The 17,519-nt window shown below is 43.4% G+C and overlaps 1 protein-coding gene across 5 annotated transcripts in view; it reads left to right on the top strand.

Moving 5' to 3' along the window:
- The window catches only part of USP20 (ubiquitin specific peptidase 20), a 5,014,215-nt gene that overhangs the window by 3,243,176 nt on the left and 1,753,520 nt on the right, over nt 1-17,519 (top strand). The window lies entirely within an intron of this gene.

The raw sequence follows: 17,519 nt of genomic DNA, 5'->3' as shown, positions 1-17,519 counted from the left end.
ACTTGTTAAAAAGTTGGGCTTTGATTGCTTTGTTGTTTTTAGCATTAGGCACCAACAAACTAGAACCAATAGGCAAGGTTGTTCTGGTTTGCTCAGACAGAAGTCACTGAGCAGGTGAGCCAAGTTGGTTGTCACGGGGTATATTTCTGAGATTAAGAAAATTCAAGAATATATCTGTATTGTCACACTTTGACCTCTCTAATAATTACTTTGCATTCTGTACTGCACGTTCAGCAAGGCCATTTGTGGGTATTCCAGACTACAAGTAACATGGATAAAGTCCCACACTTTTGCAAATTTCTGAAACAATTGACTGGTGTACTGGGTACTCTTGTCAGAAATAACTTTGTGTGGACTACCATGGACTGAGAAATGACATTTCATCTTAGCAATAAGAGCAGTAGATGTTGGTTAGGTAGCAAATCAATCTCAGACCAGTTCGAATAAGAGTCTACCAACACTAAGTAATGCTGATTGTTCCACTTAAATATATAAGTGGCTACTGTTGACCAAGGTAGTTCAGGAATATGGCTTAGCTGAAGTGGCTCTTTTTGCAAATGCGGTATAGTACTTTTGCATACTGAACAAGAAGAAAGCACTTTATCAATATCCTTTGATAGAGAAGGCCAAAATACTAGTCCTCTCGAACTTCTTTTTGTAGCATCAGAGCCCGGGTGGCCACGATGCAAAATCTGAATGTATTCATATTGTAGAGAAGTAGGAACAATAACTTTTGGACCTTGAAAGTGACACCATCCTCCATCAACATCTCATCTCTGTACAGAAAATAAGGTTGTACTTCTGGTGGTACACAAGATTGCTTTGGCAGCCATCTAACATTGATGAAGTGGTTGAGCTTCTGCAAAATTGGATTAGTCTTTGTGTGATTTCTTAGCACATCAAGTCCCATGGTAGAAAAATTACGCAATTCCATGACATCAAAGTCAAAACTGTCTGTATCAAACTGTTTTGTGGTAATTCTAGGTGATCTGGATAAGATATCAGCCAGATAACGAAGTTTGCCTTTTGTGTAGACCATTTTGAAATTATACTTTTGTAATCTGAGCATCATTCTTTGTAGTCTTGCTGGAGTGGTATACATAGGCTTCTTTAAAATAGTGACTAGAAGTTGAATATCAGTTTCGATTTGGATAGCACAGCCATAGATATAATCACGGAACTTCGAACATGTGAGCACAATTGCCAAAAGTTCCTTCTCAATTTGAGCATACTGCATCTCAGTTTGGGTAAGAGTTCTAGATGCATAGGTAGCAGGTCTGCCCTCCTGAAGAATAACTGCACCAAGACCGAACTTTGAAGTATCACAGGAAAGAACTACTGGTTTGTGGACATCATAGTATCTCAATGTAGGTGGGTTGTCACTTTGCTGTTTGAGGTTATCAAATGCTCTCTGGTGTTATTCTAACCATGACCAGGCAACATTTGTGCTTGTCAGCTCCCTTAAAGATGTTGATAACTCGCTAAAGTCAGGGATAAATTTGCCCATATAGTTAACCATCCCAAGGAAACTGTTTAGAGCTTAGACATTGTCTGGAGCTGGCATTTTGAGAATGTCTGTTTGATTAGAAGTGTCTGGTCATAAGCCTGTACTGGTAAATAAATACCTACATAAGTAACTTCTGGTAGCCTGAATTTACATTTCAGAAGATTGATCTTTAAGTGCACTTCCCACTCTCTGTCCAGAACTTTTCTGAGGTTTCTGTCATGCTCTGCTTCACCATTACCTCTACCCAGGAAATCATCCACTATTGTAGCACACAGATAGGCCGAAAAATTTTGCTGTATTGCACACTGAAAGACTTCACTGGCAGAATTTATTCCAAAAGGCATCCTGAGGAATCTGCGTCTACCAAATGGTGTGCAGAATGTAGTCAGTAATGAAGATTTGTGAGCAAGCATTACTTGCCAAAACGAACTTTCTGCATCTAACTCAGGAAAAAACAGTGGCATTTTGCATGAGGGTGGCAACCTCCTCAACTGTATGCATAGAATGATGAGGTCTCTTTATTGCCTTGTTCAAGTCTGTTGGGTCAGTGCATATTCCGATTTCATCTGAACTTTTCTTGTGAGCAGCTACCATGGAAGACACCCACTCAGTTGTTTCTTTGACTTGACAAATCACACCTTGCTGCACCATTTTGCCTAACTGGGGTTTGACTTTGTCCTGTATAGCTATTGGAATTCTCCTTGCTGGTCTGTCCACTGGACCTACCTCTAGGTCTAATTTCATGGAGTACACAACTGGAAGTTTGCCTAACTTGTCGAAAACATCAGCATACTCATGAGAAAATAGCAACACTGAAGCTGGAACTGGGACATGTGTTTACATGATGTACTTTTTTGCTAAAAGAAAGCAGTTTCATTCTCAAACTGTCTCTGAGACCTAATAATAACTGCACAGGTCTTCTGACTACATAAAATTGCAAGCACTAACTGTTCCCAGCCGAATAGCACACTACTGAGCCTTCTGTTTGAATCTTTTCATCTCCATAAGCAACAAGTTTTGCACAATTAGCCAAACTAAGGTGCTCACCAGTTCCCACTCTAGCAAATGTTTCTGCTGACATCACATTACACTTTAAACCAGTGTCTACTTTGAGCTCTGTGAGTTTACCATTGATCAGGACAGTACAAAATACTTCGTTCTTTGCCAGCAATCTACTGCATTAACCTTTTCACCGACCACTGATACACCATCTACATAGAAAGTAGGGTTGCAACTTTCCACATGATCAACTTGCTTTTTTGAGTGACCTTTCTTAATAGCTGAATGAGGCTTGCTTGATTTACAAAACTTTTGAAAGTGGTTCCATTTTTTTACACTTGTGGCATTGCTAACCAAGTGTTAAGTATTTCTCTCTTTTAGAGTCATGACTGGCACCACAATTACGACAGTTAACGATAAGTAAAAGTGATAACAATAAGACTTGACTTGAGTTTTGCTGACTCACCCTTATTCTGCACTGAGCATGTCCATCTTGCTGAGCTAGTCTTGGAACTTGCTAGAAAGTTACGGGTCCTCCTAGGGAATCCCGCAGGAGTTGTAGCTGCCATGTGCTTAGGCCTGCTTCTGCTTGCCACGTTCTGCATGCTGTCTATGCATGCTCTAGAGCCTGCTGATATTAAGCTCTTGTCACTTGTAAGCATACATGTGTGCCTTTCTGTGATCTCTTGGAGTTGACAAATCTCTGTAGCTCATAGCTGGCCTTAGGCATAGGCCAACTAGGCAGCTGCCTAGGGCGCCGCTCTAATAGGGGCACGTTTCCAGTATTTATTTGGTGTAGGTAGACCAGGATGGGGGCACCGGGTGGTGTGGTGAGGGGGCGCCTTGGAGCCCTTTTGCCTAGGGCACCAGTTGACCTAAGGCCAGTCCTGCTGTAGCTATGCTCAGTGTTAAATCACTGTCACGAAGCAAAATCTTTATCATAGAAGCATTATTAACACCACAGACAGGCATGTCGTTTTTTAACTCATCTTTTAAATCAAATCTGCATGTTTTAGCCTTCTCAAGTCAGTGATATAAGATGCAAAAGTTTCACTTGGCTTTTGGTCTCTTGTATAAATTAGGTGCCTGTCTAATGTGACATTTGTTTGGGGGTTGCACATTTCTCTAAATTTATGTTTCAGGCACTCAAGGTCCTCTCTTGATTCAGCCAGTACCACAATATGGTGGTTTTCACCCTCTCCTGCATATACTACTGGTGCATACACAAATGAATTCTCTCAATGGCCTCTGACCCAGCTATGTTAAGCAAAATGAATACCCTTGTACGTGCATGTTTGTCAGAAAAATTTGCTTGTATGAAAATATTGTATTCCTGCTCAAATGCTCTCCAGTTCTCTGCAATATTATAATCAAGCACAAGTGGACTGGATCTGCGAAATGCCTCTACCATATCAGCACACAGTAGTGAAGGTGCTTGAAATTATATACGAACATAGCACACAAATGTATGTATGTGTGTATATATATATATATATATATATATAAGTATATATGCCAGAACTTGTAATTATGCCAAATAGCACACTAGACTCTTGGAAACAACTGCACTTTCCCAAATAAGTCTAAGTAGCATAAAAATACTTTAAAATCACGGTGCTTTGCAAAATCACTCCTTAGTGTAAGAAGTACTTTAAATGACTGTACTTTGCAAATAAACTGTGCACAGCACAAAAAGCTCAGAGTAATAAACACTTAGAAATTAATGCACTTTGCCAATAAACTGTACACTGCACAATGACCTTTCAAAATGGCTGTACTTTGCGAAATACCTCTGTACAGTGTAAGAAACATTTTGAAATGGCGGCACTCTGCGAATAAATGTGCACAGCACAAGAAACTTTTCAAAGTGGCTGTACTTTGACTGCAGTTTGCAAAATAACTGTAATTTGCACACAGCAAACTCAAATAATTATACTGTAATGAAGCACACACTCTGCAAACACTTAGCACACTCTGAGAAACTTCGAACAACTCTAGTTATGCTTTGAATGGCTTTGGTCAATGCGAAATAGTAGTTTAGGCCCAAAACACAGTCTTTTACTGAAAAACATGCAGTCGCCTTGCTCTTTAAGCTTATTTTGCCCTTTTCTTGTACTTTTTATGCCAATTTAACCTCTTATCTTGCTCATTATACTTTTCTTTTATACTTTTCTTGTGCTCGTTTTACTTTAAACATGCCTTTTATGCAAACCAAAGTTAATTCTGAGCCCCATATAAATATTTCTGAATGTCTTATTAAATATCTTAGTTTCAAACATGTAGTTTAATTAATTATGCGTTTTGTGCCTTTTGTTTGATTTACAATGTAATAATTAACCTCCTAGAGGATTACAAAAGGCATTAATTGATGTTATGTAGTCCAATCTCGCCTACATTCTTACCCGTGGGTTCGGAGCCGAATATCGGCTCGGATTCGGCCAAACTTTTCTAGCTCAAAGTCTTCTATTGGCTGGACTAAGAAGGTATCCCATGCTGCACTGCTCCATATCCCCAGATCTCGTTTGCCGCTTGTGTAGCTCGGACGTGGTCTCGCTCTTGGCTGTGGCTAATTACCTTTTTCTTCTTCTTCTTCTTGAGAGAATTTGATACAAACAAAAGCTATTTTAATAGCTATTTCTATTTGGTGTTTTTTGGGGTATAATTTGTAGTGTGATTGTTTTTGTGGTGTCCCACTAGCTGTTCCAATGGGCTAGGCCCGTTTCAGTTAGAGGACCTAGTCCGTCCTCTTTCTCGTCCCTGTGTTAGTTTTTGCTGTATAAAACCATTTGAATTAGTGGTTTTAATGTCTGTCTTTCTTGTTCTGTCTGTGAGCTTGGTCTAAAACTGTTTTAGTTAGAGATTTTAGCCCTAGTCTTCTTAGAGTGTGTTCCTTCTGAGGATTGTGTGTGCTGTTGTTTGTTGAAAAAAGTTGTTCCCGTGCTTAGTGGTGTTTTTGTGTGCGTGTAGTTGCTTTCCAGTCGGGCAGTGACTTGCTTGTTGTTTCTGATTATTAGTGATTATTTTCAAAATGTCCAAAGATTCCAAGGAGCACAAATCTTCGGGTTTTAAAAAGTGCTCTTAAGTGTGGTTACAAGATGTCCATCACCGATGGACATTTCATATGTGTTTATTGTCCGGGAGCAATCCACCTGCAGGAGCCTGTAGCTTCTGCCATGCTTTTAGTCCCAGGGTGCTCCAAGAAAGAAAGAATAAGTTAATCCTGAAGGGACTCTTGAAACCCTCATTTGAAGAGGCCATGGATCCTGTTTCCAGTTCAAAATCTAAATCCACAAAATCTAAAAAGAGATCTCCGGCTCCGTCAGTCTCCTCGGAGCCACTGGAGAAAGATATGAAATTGGCTTCGACCTCCTCGGCTCCACTGTCCTCAGGGCCGCAGGAAGTGTCGGCTCCAATTATATTGGAACCTCTTCGAAGCCGATCGCCCAGTACTAGACCAGTGTCACCTGAGAGGACATCCAGATCTCCCTCCCTGTCCTCCAAATCCTCCAGGACACTTTCAGATGTGGATGTCGATAGGGTGGTGCAGTGGTTCCTTCAGTCACCGGTTTTGGCTAAATTGTTCTCCGCTCTGTCCCAGTTGTCTCCGGAGCCCGTCCCGCCACCTTCTTCGATTATTCCTCCTCCGAGCATGTCTCTGTCTTCGGAGCCGGAATGCTCCGCTCCATGTGATGTTCCTAGGTTGGTTCCGATTGCCCCTCTGGGCTCATCGGTGCCGACATCAGTGCCATCCACAGGGTTCAGGACTTGGAATTCTTCAGTCGGGCCCGAGAGGGACAGCTTGGGACACCTTTCGGTTCCTAGTCTCCTGCTCGGTGCCTCGGCTCGTGAAACCCCGACTCCTGTCATGGTCTTGGAGGCTGGACGGTCCTCGGACTCGGGGGGGGGGCAGCCTTTGAGGCCATGCGGAGTGCACTGGCCAGATCTTCAGCCACATCATGCGGGTTGGTCATTCTGTCCCCTACCACTCCGGTGAGAGCCTATGTTCACCTTCTATCTGTAGACAATGGAGCTTCAAGGCCTAGGGATACCCCCATGAGTGGTCCCCAAGTTTCTGAAGGCCCCTCAGAGCTCTTGCCTGAGGAGCCCCCTAGAAAGAAAACATGCAAGAGGAAGCACATAGACTCCCAGGATGAGTCTCTTACCTCAGATACTGACCTCCAGGAATCGGAGGGGTCCCCCAAGTCATCCTCTGATGATGTTTCTTTCTCCAACATCCTGGAGATATTGAAACAAAGAGGTGACTGGCCGTCCAAAGCCCCCACCGAGGAGGAGTTGGTCTTCCCGAAGGCCTTTGGTGCTCAGCCCTCCACCTCCTGGGTGTCCCCACCCTTCGACGAGCTCCTGGATTTAATTTGTCAGAGGGTGTGGGAGAACCCTGCTTCTGTGGAACCCGTACCCAGGAGACCCAATAAGTTTCTGTCTGCTCCTCCTGGTAAAGAGTTTTTGTCCAAAGGAGTCCCTGTTGATGCCATGGTCATGGCGGCGGCCACTCAGAAGGAGCTAGCCGAGACTTCTTCCTCCATCCATCCTCCTAACAAGGAGTCTAGAACCATGGACCGGTACAGGAAGCGTACCCTCTCGTCAGCAACCTTTACCTTACAGTCGCTGAACTACCTGTCCCATTTTACTCGGCTCCAGAGAGATCTTCTCAAGGAGTTAGGAGATACTCTCGCCGGTAACGTTCCTGAGGTGATGGCCCAGACGGTTAACGCCCAGGTATCTACCCACAGTTCCATTGTTAACTCCTCCATGTGGCTCATTTCATATGCAGTCGAGAGAGCGAATAGGGCAGCAAGCTCAGGAGTCGCCCTTAGGAGGCAAGCCTGGATGCGCCTTTGTCATTCCGCGGAGGCCTTCAAGTCTTCTTTCACTGATGCCCCCTTTGATGGTTCTTCTTTGTTCGGAACCAAAGTGAAAGACACCCTCACCAGGTGCGAGCAAGAGGGAAAGACTCTGTCTGTTGTAGGGGTCCATTTTTCCCTTCCCTCTAGGCCTTACCCCAAGGCCGAGAGGGGTGGGAAGATGTGGCTCAAGAAATCACAGAGGTTTTTTCCCGGTGCACAAGGTGAGCCCCCCTCCAGAGGCAGAGGAGGGGGAGGTTATTCAGGGAGACGCCACCCTAGAGGCAGAGGGGGCCCCTGCAATTCGGGAGACCGCGATTCCTTTCGTGGCTCTCCCTACCATAGTTCCTGATGGGTTACCCGACTGTGCGTTTCCAGAGCCAGTCGGGGTTTGAATATCGTTATACCCAGAAGCCTGGCAAAGATTACCTAGGACCGATGGGTATTACGAATAATTTCCGGAGGTTATGTCATCCACTTTTTGTCAGACCCCCCTCCAGTCAGAAAAATCCCGGACGTTACACCCAGTCAAAGGGATCACGCAGCTTCAGAGGTTTCAATCTATGAGTCATCCAGCATGTCCCCTCTGACCAGATCGGATTAGGGACTTACTCAAGATTCTTTTTGGTGCCGAAAAGAACAGGGGACCTGAGACCCATATTAGATCTCAGCCAACTAAACAACAATGTACAAAGGTCCAAGTTCCGTATGGTCACACTACAGTCAATTCTCCCATTGTTGGGAAAAGAAGTATGGATGTGCTCCATCGACCTCAAGGATGCTTACTACCATATCAAAATGAACAGGTCATCCAGGTGTCACTACGCTTCCGGCTGGGAGCCAGTCATTTTCAGTTTCGAGCCCTGCCCTTTGGTCTCACCACAGCCCCCAGGGTGTTCACCAAGTGTATGGCGGTGGTGACAGCTCACTTGAGACGTCAAGGATTCCAAGTGTTTCTGTATCTGGATCACTGGCTCCTCACCACCCCACCAGGCATCTACTAGTCCAAACCAGGGACGCTACCATCACTTTCTGTCAACAGTTAGGCATAACACTGAACTGGGAAAAATCTGCCTTGTTGCCCTCACAGCGTGTCATTTTTATAGGTGCAGAACTAGACACCATTCAAATGCGAGACTTTCTACCCCAGGAAAGAATCAGAGTCTTACAGCAACAGGTGCACGCCCTGCTACCCCTGAGGAAAGCGAAGGCAAGATGGGTTCTCCAACTCCTGGGGACTGTGGCAGCAACAATTATGTTAGTCCCTCTAGCGAGATTGCACATGAGACTCCTTCAATGGCTCCTCTTTGCTCAATGGTCTCTCCAGAGACTATCACTTTCCCACCCTATTTTGCTCACAGACACATGCAAACAGGATCTCCGTTGGTGGCTTTGCACCAACAATCTGGACAGGGGAAAGCCTTTCGTTCCACCACCCCCAGTTGCCACAGTGACCACGGACGTCTCCCAGATGGGGGGGGGGCATTATCTTGGCAGGACAGTCCAAGGCACGTGGCAAGATCATGAGATACATCTGCATATCAACGTCCTAGAGATGAGAGCGGTGCTACTTGCGTTGCAGGCACTTCAGAGCTTTCTACCTGTCGGGACGATCACAATACACTCGGACAATATGTCAGTGGTGTGGTATCTGAACAAGCAGGGAGGAACCGGATCATACCCCCTGTGCATAGAGGCCATGCGAGTGTGGCAGTGGGCAGAATCTTCCCAAACGGTTTATGGTGGCAACGGACATTCCGGGGAATTCCAACGTGATAGCAGACAGGCTAAGCAGAGCTATTCTGATGCCTTACGAGTGGTCCCTGAATCGTCTAGTTGCAGAACGAATCTTCAGCAAATGAGGTCAACCTTGCTGAGACCTTTTTGCCAGCCCCCTCAATGCCAAATGCAGCAGCTACTTCACGCTGATCCCCCCACAGGGGGAGTCACCCAGGGACGCTCTAGTCCACGATTGGCCCTCCGATCTGCTTTTTGCTTTCCCTCCATTTCCCTTGCTATCAAAAGTGATTCAGAAAGCGCAATCCTTGGGAAGCAGAATGATTGTAATTGCTCCACACTGACCTCGTCAGGTCTGGTTCCCCTTTCTCCATCCCTACATTGTGGACACACCTTGGACTCTGGACCTACAACCAGATTTACTGACACACATGTTGGGACAGTTCCACCCCTCTCTGCGGACCCTCAGGTTGACAGCCTGGCTACTCCACTTCCGTCGTTAGTTAGGCTTCATCATTTTTCACCTGAGGTAGTTCACATTTTATCTTCCTCTCATAAGCCCTCTACTAGGAAGATTTATTCCAGGAAATGGAAGAGGTTTTCTATTTGGGCTCATACCCAAGGAATTGACCCTTACATAGCTCCAATTGCTTCTGTTTTGGAGTTTTTGTCAATGCTTTTCCAGCAGGGCTCAGCGTCCGCTACCATTAAAGTTCAGTTGGCAGCAATTTCTAATTTTCATGTTGCTAATTAGCCTAGTCTGATGGCTCACAGACTCTGTAAGGCTTTCCTGAAGGGCACTCTGTTACTTCGTCCTCCTGTCTCAGAACCGATCATGCCCTGAGATCTGAATTTTGTTCTGCAAGCCCTTACTTCACCACCCTTTGAACCTGCAGCTACCTGTGACTTAAAATTCTTGACCTGGAAAACTGCCTTTTTAATAGCCATCACATCAGCCAGACGTGTTTCAGTAATCCAAGCTCTTTCTATCAAACCTCCATACTTGATCTTTCATAAGGACAGGGTTTCTCTTAGACCAAACCCTTCCTTTCTTCCTAAAGTGGCGTCCATATCTAATCTTAATCAATCTATTGAGTTTCCAGTGTTTTTTCCCCATTTTTCAAACAAGGCAGAATTTAAATTTCATCAACTTGATGTACACAGACAGTTACATTTCTATCTGCACAGAACCAAAGATCTCCGAAAATCTGATCAGCTGTTTGTCTCCTTTTTGGAAAACAGAATTGGGTCCCCAGTCTCCAAAATCACCCTATCCAGATGGATATCAAATTGCATCTCTTTCACTTATTCCTCAGGGGGTAAAGACCTACCATTTCCAGTCAAGGCTCACTCTACTTGGGCTGTATCTACATCTACAGCCTATCAGGCCAGATTGTCTATGGATGATATTTGTGCTGTAGCTACCTGGGCATCTCCTCACACCTTTGTTACTCATTACAAGCTGGATGTGGTATCTAGGGGCAGGTATTCCTTTGGTTCCACAGTTCTCAGGAGTATCTTCCTCTGAGCCTCCCAGGATGTAGGTGCTGGGGATGCTGTCCCACGGGTAAGAATGTAGACGAGATTGGGCTACATAACATCAAGAAGTTATGTACTCACCATAACGTTCAATGTATGTTGTCCATCTCGCCTCACATTCTTACTTACCCTCCCACCTTCCCCCTTCCTGGAGGATCTGGAGGTTAGGTCTGGTTTTAGAGCTCTCTTCACCTTTAGTTTATTCTTCTTTACTTGGATGTTGTTATGCATGAGGTATGAGTGTGGTGTTCGCAGCAAACTAGATCTGGGGATATGGAGCAGTGCAGCATGGGATAACTTCTTAGCCCAGCCAATAGAAGACTTCGAGCTAGAAAAGTTTGGCCGAGTCGGAGCCGATATTCGGCTCTGAACCCACGGGTAAGAATGTGAGGCGAGATGGACTACATACATCGAACGTTATGGTGAGTACATAACTTCTTGTTCTCTGACCCACATCTGATGAAGTGATTCAAATGAAAACGCTGGTTTTAATGTGTGCATTTATGTGCTTTTGTGCTTAAAGTTGGATTTTAAAGGAATTTCGGCTGATTCTTGGTCCTGTGGTGCCTTGGATTGTCTTACTAGTTTCTTTTGGTACCTAGTGGCTGTTTTTTTGAATTTTCTTGATAATGTGTTTTATGCTACTCGTTTGATTAATAATTCATTTTGTGCTTTAAGAATCTCTGTTTCATTTCCTTTGCAAAATAAATCATTCATGCTAGTTTTGGTTACATTTATTTATGGCCCCTTTTTGATCGTTTGAATACTGTCACCCAACCTGCTCAATATACCTTCACCATCAACTCTGCACCTCATGGCTTGAAGAAGTTACACTCTTAATCCCAGTTCTAACACCATGTCACTCATCTGGTCAGGATAAAACAGATCAACAGTTGTGGGTTCAGTTCAAGCAGCTTTATTACATACAAACACTTCAGAAATGAGGCTTAGTAGCTTAAACTTATAAACAGACTGACTACCACACTCATACATGTTAACACTCTGGTTGTTCTCTCAAAATAGCACTGATGCCTGCATGTGCTCACTTTTTATATTGCATGTGCCTATACTTGGAAATGCTTCTTAAGGTTACATACATACATATGCTCTGTTCTACAAGGAAGATAGCCATGTAGAATATTATATTCATAAAGTATCAGAAAATATTCTAAGAAATAAGCCAACACAAGAATGGAGAAAGGAAATTCTGATGATTGGGGCGACTGCAATTAGGTGTACAGACAGTAGGCAAGAGGGGGGCCGTAATTTACTGGACAGAACTGGCAGAGGAACCAATGTATTTCAAGCAAATAACTAGAGAAGGAAAGATAATAGAATAAGAAGAACCTAAGAAGACATTTAGACTGCAGGCTACAGACTACTTTCCCTGTTAGGGATTGATGTATAGGCATAGAGAAAGGGATTGAGGAATCCTAAGTGAATGACCTGCGCTGGTAGAGTTTTTAGTTGAATCTAGAGAGAAGCTGCTGTTTAATACAGGATAATTAGTAGAACATGTAAAATATTTCACAGTAACAATAGGAATCAATCAGAAGAGATTAGAAAAGATTGGGAAGAGAGATTGGATTTGCAATTGACAAAAAAAATAGCCAAACACATCTGACTCCCAAATATGCAAAGAAGTCTAGAAATTTTAAGATTTTTGCTTGGAAGTGTTTGCATAGGTATTTTTAGAATTTTTTTCTCAGGTAGATGGCAAAGGTTGGAGAAGTGATGGAGGAGAAAAAGGTAACTTGGGAGGGTAATGAGTTGGCAGACTTTAAAACTTCTATACAGACTACTCTGTCAGAAATATTGGGAGAGGAAATGGGTATAATTAAGAAATGATTTTTGTGCAGTAATACAGGATCTTAATCACTTAGACATGGTAAGGTCTTGTTAAGTTTAATTCTGGTATCTGCCAAAAAAGCAATTACTAGGAAATGGAAATCAAAGTCTAATCAAAGTCTAAGCCGGCTGTATTTGAAGTGGTGAATATTGTAACAGAGAAAAAAGAACTGGAAATAAGATCTTTATGGAAATTGTGGAAACAGTACATGTAGAGTAATGTTTTGAAGGAGGAATGTGTTTAAGGGAAGGCAGGAATTGAGCGGTTCATGTAATGTTGGATTGATGATTGTATAAAAGAACGTTATGTTATGTGTAATGTTTATAAATTTGTACATTTTAACTTGGTTTGTTTTCTTTGATGTAAATGTTTGCCTGTGTCTTAACTGATAATTTAATAAACGTGTTTGTGCTGTCCAGCTAAAATCCCACTGGACTGCCACAAATTAAATGTGATGTCAGGCCAATATCCCACTGGACTGCCAACAATAAATGTGACGTCTATTACTATCCTGGGTCAGTAACTAAGGAGTTTCAATCCTCACTACTGATTCCTGTGTGAGACTGTCACTTAGATAGGAGAAATATTTCAAAATTTTCCCTTGAGCACAACAGGAACATGCTCAATCTGGGACTGGATTGTTTACTTCTGTACACCCCTAATGTAACTCCTTATTACACACTTCAGAGCAATGTGTCCCAGTTTAAGACCTCTGATACACTCACACTCAAAGTAACTTTAAATCTCACACATCTAAACACTTCTGCGAAAGCATGACACAGATTTCCAGCTGTGTCCCTTCACCAAAATAATACAGCAATGCTGCCACCAATCAGAGTGTCTTCATGCCCTTTTAAAGTGGTGTCCAGTTGTGAAAATTAAATATCAAAATAAAGGATAGCTATGACCAGAAGCAACCAGGCCTTCAAAGTGACCTGGGGAGCATCAAACATGTTTAAGCACTTTCTAATCTCTAAAGAACACACTGATTTCCAGCCACAATGTAAAGTAATGAAAAACATGTAATAATAAATAAAGTACATACAAGAATGTAAATCAGTAACTTTCAATAAACAACAGAATTCGGTCACCAGAAATGTAAAATTAAACTGTAGGATAGAAGTCCGTCATTGCAGAAAAACTCTATCTTAATAACTAAGCTTTCCTAATCTAACTACAGAATACTGTCTCTGATCTAATCTTAACACACAACAGCAAGTCAAAGGCAGGCTTACAGTTTTTGGTGACTTCTCTTTTCTTTGGCTATCACTGCACAGCACTGTAACTAACTGCAACTCTTCACAAACTGCTGACCACTTGACTAAGTGCACAGCTTAACAGTCTCAGCTGTGTTCTTTTTAAAAACACCAATCAGCTATTTGAAAAAGTTATTTTTCCTGTTAATCAGCTGTTAAAAAATCACCTAGCAAACAGGAACATTCTAATGACATCATCTACTGTTCAGCTGATTCTCCACAGTACTTTAGAATCTCCCTCTGAAACATGCGCAGTTAGAAATGTACCAAAACACTGACAGATTCTTTAAACACTCTATTTAAACTGGGAAATACTCAACATTTAAACAATGTATTTACATTTCACAGTTAGCCATGCTGGCATGCAATGCAATTTAATCTGAAAATATACACAAATCTCCTACCAAACATAGTAATACAGATGACAGTGTTTTCATTTTCTTCACATTTCTCCCCCCTTATGATTCAAGCATGATTTTCAAGTGACCCTTGAAAACTGACACTTGAGAAAAATGGGTCTGCCTCGGAATATTAACCTACTCCTGTCCTGGGCAATCCATCCCCATTGACGTTAGTAACCCCATTGAAATGTTGTATGGTCATATCATATGCCTGCAATCATAGACTCCACCTCAGTAACTTGGCATTTTGCTTACTGACCCTATTAAGCCATGTTAAAGGGTTATAATCTGTGTGTACAGTGAATTTTCTCCCATAAAGATAGGGCTGCTGCTTTTGCAGTGCTCACACTATGGCCAAACGCTGTTTTTTCTTGGCTGCATAATAATGTTCTCTAGGTTGGAGTCTGAGGCTCAGATATACCACTGGGTACTCTTCTCCTTCTGCAGAAGCCTGACCGAGCACAGCCCCCACACCATAATTTGAAGCATCTACCTGTACACTACATTCTTTGTTGTAATGTCGGCTGGCTAACACAGAGGGTCCTCCCAAAATCTCTGTTAGTTTTTACAATGCCTATTCACAATCTGTGGTCCACGCTACCTTGTCCAGTTTATTCTTCCTAGTTAGGCCCATAAGGGGTGCAGCTATGGTACTGTAATTGGGCACAAATTTCCTATAGTATCTCGCTCTCTCTAAAAATGCTGTCACTTGCTTCTTAGTAACAGGAACTGGCCACCCTTGAATTATTTCCACCTTGACAGATTCTGGCCTAATTTTACCACTTCCTACTCTGTGTCCTAACTAAGTGACCTCTGCCATACCCACGTGACACTTACTGGGTTTAATGGTTAATCCTGCCCTACTTAATCTATCCAAGACCTCCCTCACATGTTGACCTGCAAATGCCCATAGCATAGTCTTCAATGTAGAGTTTAACCTCCCCATGAGACTATTAGTCTGGGGGATAGTAGGGAGTGTTCTTTAAATGTTTCACCCCACAGCACTTCCACAGACAAGTCAGCAGGTCTGACATGAAGTTGGCACCTTGGTCAGTCAGTATCTCCCGTGGAAAACCTACTCTGGTGAAAATTTGTAGTGAAGCACTTCCCAGCTTTTCTATCTCAGTATCACCTGCAAAAGGAATATTAGGGACTATAACTAGAAGTGTTAGACAGCAGGCTCTAGGCTGTACCAACTGCTGTACTACCTCACCTTCCAGTCCTTCCTTAGGAGACCACTTTGTATACAACAAACTTTCTTTCTCTGTCTCAATATCCCCTTCCCAAGTGATATCAGGACTATAGCTAGAAGTGGCAGATGGTAGGCTCTAGGTTCTACCAACTGCTGCATTACGTCACCTTCCAGCTCTCCCTTAGGAGTCCACTCTCTAAACTACAACCTTTTGTTCAAGTATACATACTCCCTTCATCCTTGAGCCTCAGGTGACTCCTTAGCCACCTCCCTTAAGCTTTGTAACGTAGGATCTATAAGTTGAGCCTCTCAGTGCTACCTTTGTGACCTTCCCTTCTGCAGAAAGCTTAGTCACTTCTGACAGCTGTACCTCTCTGTCACTCTGGGTACTACCACTCACCTCCATCCTCGCAGTCACCGTGTCCAAGGGAACATCAGTGCCCACCAGCAGCAGTGGCTCACTTTCAGACTTACTGCTGCCAGATGGCAACTTCTCTGAAACAGTCACCACACCAGTTGCAGCTTGAGGTATAAGATCTTTCTAGGTCTCTCCCAGACTACTGGACCTACATGCCTTCTCCAACCCTGACTGCATGTCACCGCATGTACACAAGATACTGCGTTGTCAAAGTCATTCCCTATCAGGACATCTTTCAAGAATATCCTCAAACACACCTTCTGGCTTGCTTCCTCTTCCACCCTCCCAATGAAGACGAACCCTAGCCAAAGGTATTTGGAACAGGGTCCCTCCCAATGCACTGACTGCAGTGGACTGCCGAAGCAAGTACTGCTTTTCCCTAACCACTGCAGGCCTCACAGTGGTTATATCAGAAGCCGTGTCCTTAGTAGTTACCTGTATAGCATCCACTAAGATAAGATATATATTGTGGTGATAATTTGGCACCCCAGTTGATTCTAAACAACTTACCACTGGCAGTTTGTCATCAACACTTGCTGGCTCCCTCACCTTCTGTTTCTCTTCTTGCCTCAGTGAACACTTGGTTGCTGTGTGTCCCCTCTGGTTACACATGAATCATGTAATCCCTAACCGTGCACTTAGATTAGTAGATCCCCCCATTACTCTGTTGGAGTAGTTTAGACTGCCCCCGATAAGTTTCCTTATGTCCATGTACAGCACTGTGTATCCCTTTCCTTTGCAGTGGTGCTGTGCTTGCCAAGGTGAGAGCCCCTTTTCTTCCTAACAGTACATGTTGACACTGTTTTTCCTCATCCTCCAGTCATTTGGTCTACAGGCGCAGTTTCTCTGCTGACTCCAGTTCAATACACTTGGCTTCCAGGTGCAGTCTCTCCAACTAAAGACAGATTCTTGGGTCTTCCGATGAAAATGTGGACTGTCCTGTCTTGGCAGGCTGTACATCATCAACACCAAACTGGATATCCTCCGAATGGCTGATCTGAGCTATGGCTGCAACCAAAGCTGAAATCATTGCTTCCTTGGTTAGGTTGGAATGCACCAGTCCTCTAGCTTCACACTCCTTAGCCAACTGTATCTTTGTCAGCTTTCTAAAATCTTCTGCTGACATCCTTGCCTGCTATCCCTGACTATATAACTAAAAAATAAGTAAAACTGTGGTGGATTGCAATTCTGAATGTTACTCCAGAACAAGTGCAAATACGACTGTCATTGTCCATGTTGGTGTGAATGACCCGAGACATACTTCCCTGGACTATATGAAAAGAGACATGGAAGAGCTCTCTGATTATGTAGCCCAGGCTGGTAGTACCCTGACCCTGAGTAGCATCCTGCCCTCACCAAGAATGATGCCACAGTATAAAGAAAAAAATGATCAATGTCAACAATTGGTTATGTTTCTGGTGTCATTCAAAGGGGATCCAGTATCTGTCCACCTAGGGTGACATGCTCTACAAGCCACGTTGCTTCGCAAGAGATGGCTTGCACCTGTCACCCTTAGGCTTTCGAATTCTGGACAAGGCTCTTGCTGCCCCCATAGTGCCTTTTTTAGGCAAGGCTCAAAAGACAAACCCACCACCATAAATAGCACAAGTAACCAAAAACTGAGGGTAATGCTACTCAACGCCAGAAGTCTAAACCTCAAAATGCACGCACTTGAGGCACTCCTCAGTATGGAGAACATCAACATCTGTGCAGTAACAGAAACCTGGTTTAAGGCTCCTGAGAGCACCCCAGCACTACT

Source organism: Protopterus annectens, chromosome 16.part0 (genome assembly GCF_019279795.1).
Source record: "Protopterus annectens isolate FY-2018-M chromosome 16.part0, PAN1.0, whole genome shotgun sequence".
In the NCBI taxonomy this organism is placed as follows: domain Eukaryota; kingdom Metazoa; phylum Chordata; order Ceratodontiformes; family Protopteridae; genus Protopterus; species Protopterus annectens.
Note: the sequence above shows the minus strand (reverse complement) of the source record. Positions and strands in the feature narration are given on the sequence as shown.